Below are 3,720 nucleotides of genomic sequence, written 5' to 3'. Positions count from 1 at the left end.
GCGCACCTCGCCTGACGTCATTGCCGTGCGCCGGCCGCGCCCCACTGCACAGGGCGCTTTGCGCATGCGTGCCTCTGGCGCGGCCGTGTAAATCTGCGGGAGTGTGCCGTGAGGTTGGGAGTGTTTCTTAGAAATATTAAAAGGTCGTTGCCAGGGTTTGGGGAAAATTAATTCCCTCCTCACACCAAGTGTAAAACATTTTCTGACAGCTCTGCCCTCTCCCAGGGTTTGGTTGCCTCCAGCGGCAGCATCTTCTGCGTAACCTGATGGGAGTGCCCAACACTTCAATTTGCAGAAACAGCTCTTAATAAATTCGGACACAGTCATGAGCCATCAAGTGTTGCTCACCTGTGCATTAGTAATAAAACTCGGGTACTGTGTGATGCCCACAGAATACGAAGGAGGAAGTGACTCAGAGCACATGGCAAAATATAAACCAGGCTTATAAACTTGCTGTATGGATTTATGGACGTCTGCTAAATTAGTGCCGTATCCTTCCCTGTCCTACTGTAATTCCTTTAGGGCAAAAAAGGGACGTATGTGAAACTTCACTTGATTAGTAAACCCCATTGTTCTAACTACCTCCAAGTAACGGAAATGTAAGTTTGACTTAATAATTTCAGTGTCACTTTACAATTTTGTTTTGCGATAAAATAGTTCACTGAACCTTTTTGATACTGTCAGTAAGCTGCCTGTTCTGGGCAGAGGGTAAGGAGCGCACCCAGTCACCCCTATACCTGGGAAGGTTGTGGTAATCTCTTCCTCAAATCATCTAGTTGGCAGTTTATTTTGGTGAGTGTCCTCATGTCTCCACATGCTGGAGGATGCTTTGGTCGATTTTTAGGCAAGGTCAGTAAGAGCTGTTCTCCTTGGCTCAATTACAAATGTGAAAAGAGACGATGTGCCAAAAATCAGGTTGTGTAATCAGGCTTTGAGAAATGAGATGGTAAAGAGAGATGGTGGAGAACGTACAGTTTATTGAGTTTGTCACAAAAAACCAACTGAAATTGTCCAAGTGATGGGAGAGCTGTTAATTTCTAAAGGAAACTTGTAGCTGTGTTGTCATCAGGATCCAAGCATGGCATTAATGGTGTGAAGTGCTCAAGAAAACTCTGTGGGTTAAATCACATATATCAATTTCTTTCTTATTCTGTCTTCAAAGCATGAGGCAAAAACATCCTTTTTACCCTTTCACTGTCGATTATGCCATCATGGAGCCTTCAGTCTACTTTTAACCTCTTTTTTATTTAAAACACACTGCTTCCTCAGGGATATAATTTTCCTTCTGTCTTTACCTTCTCATTCTGATTAGTGTAACAGAGTATTCTCAGATATGTTCCTGTCACTAATATTTCTGGCTGTGTCATCTGTACCTATGATTTTCAAATCTGTAATGTTATATTTAGCTTTTAGACCTAGGTCTAAAACAGTAAGTATGTCACAGGTGCATAAGTAGTAAATGCCTCTCCAGTCACACTAAACTGGCTTCTGAAACTCCAGAAAAAACAACTGGTGTCTGCAAATGTGAATGAGATTTAAAAACAAAATCAGAAAAGGCGCCTGTGGCTCTACAGATAACAGGCTAAATCTTGTACTCCTTACTTAAGTCTTACTCATACAGTATTCCTACTATAATTTGACTTCGCAGCTAGTTCTGCCTGCAGAAAGACTGCCCGAATGCTGAGTAATGACATCAAGATAAATTCCAGAGAAGCTAATGAAGTATCACGTCAAGGGTATTACTTCAATTTGAGGGACAAGTACAGTCACATTATCTAATACTTCCCAGTGCTGAAGTTCCTGTGTTACCATATTCCAAGAATCCATATCATAATGATGTGTACAACTAAGTGTAGTGAAAATAAAACTACTGAAGATGTTATCATAGGTACCTATTGGCTTTGGCTAAGTCCATCTCCTAGTTGCCTGGGGAATTGTTAATCACATTGCTATGATGTTAGGTGTCACAGGCACGCATGACCTCCCGTGTTTCTTAAGGCTGAGTAAGCTGTTGTGGAGAATGTTTCCTGCTACCATCTCTTGGTATGGCAGGAAGGGGTCCACACTGCACCTTGTGTGAACACCTTGGGCCAAGAATAGATGGATAGGTCAATATAAGAAGTCATGTCTGCAGCACAGCCAGGCCTCATATCTGTGATTCATCTCCACCGTGGCAAGATGACTAATGTTAGTACCAGAGTGAGACTTCAGTATTAACTAGATGACATGAGAGCCATGCAGTTAAGGGAAGTCACTGCCTTAGAGAACTTAACAGTGCAGATAGACAAGGCAGAGAAGAAAGGTAGGAAAATATAACCTGTATTTTTCTATGTTTTTCTACCTGACAAAATAATGCAGAAAGATCAATCTGACCTAGGTAACAAAGGCTGTCAGTAACAAAACCAGCAAGAAAAATTCAGGTTGTCCAAATCCCGTTACGTTACCTTGATCCGGTTTGGTGTACACACACTGAGCTCATACATCTGAGACTGGACCTCCAATGGATGTGCCATGCAGCTGTGCTGAGCATAGGCACGCAGTCTGGCCACATGGCCTGCAAGCCTCCTCCTCTGCGCTGGGGAACATGCTGGGGCAAAAAGTAGGAGCACTGCTGTTCTAAGATCCAAGCTACCAGCTGTCCTCAGGAACGTGCCTGCCTGTAACGTAGTGCCTTTGGGAGTATTGCTGCTACGGTAACGCCAGGTGGATGGCTGCCGTCCATAACCACTTTTAACAGCACTGAAACCATGCCAGCATTGTGGAGGAGGACGGTGTCCTAAGAGCCCTTATTTCTAATGCACTCAGGACTCTGGGTGCAGAGAGGGTGTTGCATAGCTATGGAGCACAGGAAGAAAAGAGTTAAAGCTGTGCTCAGTACCAGAAAGACTGAAGCCAAAATAAAGCCTTGTTACATCTATAGCACTAGAGGCAAGCGCGAGCTTCAGGGCAAGACCTGAACCACTGGATTTTGAGGAGTAAGTGGTCCTCAGTGTCTGTATCCCATCCCATGGCCTGAGGTGTCAAAGCAAGCATTTTCACCACAAGTCAGGGATCCTTTTCTCAGAGCCCTTGGTCTTTGCACTCCTTTCTTCAGCAGCTGGAGCAGCAACTGAAGGAAAATAGAGCCCTGCTCTGAAAAGCAGAACCTTCCTGCTTTGACGTGTCTTCTTCCCACCTCCTCCTGTGTCTGTGGAGGTAAACGCAGTGAGTGGGAGAGATACAGGCTCCCCTGGACAAACCCAGCCCTTCTAGGAGAGCCTGCAGGCTCAGAACAGGTGCAGGGGAGGGAGAAGTGGCCTTTGGGCAGTGATTTCCTCCGTGCCTGGCTCTTCCCCCACTTGAGTGTCGCTGGCCACACATCATGGCCATGGGCCACCTGCCCCTTCCTCCACACCAGATCCAGTGGTTTGCAGCTGGGACAACCCACTGCTGCTGTTACCACCAGCCACTGGTTTTAGATTTTGTTCCATAGAAATGATCAGTTCTCGAGCAAATCTGAGCTGAGGTGGCTCCTCGGGTGGGTCAGGGCACAGCCATGGCCTGTCCCCCACCACCCCAGCCAGGAGCAGGGCAGCTGGGAACACCGGGGCAACCCCAACCCTGGGCATTGGGCACCTCCCTGGAGACAAACTGAGGCTGAGCTGGGATGTGGGCCGATGAGTGGGGGTCAGGGTCAGCCCCCATGAGGGGAAGCAGGTTCAGACACAGCCTTGGCATGGC

The sequence above is a fragment of the Phalacrocorax aristotelis genome, chromosome 2 (assembly GCF_949628215.1).
Source record: "Phalacrocorax aristotelis chromosome 2, bGulAri2.1, whole genome shotgun sequence".
NCBI lineage: Eukaryota > Metazoa > Chordata > Aves > Suliformes > Phalacrocoracidae > Phalacrocorax > Phalacrocorax aristotelis.
This window is presented reverse-complemented; position numbering follows the sequence as displayed.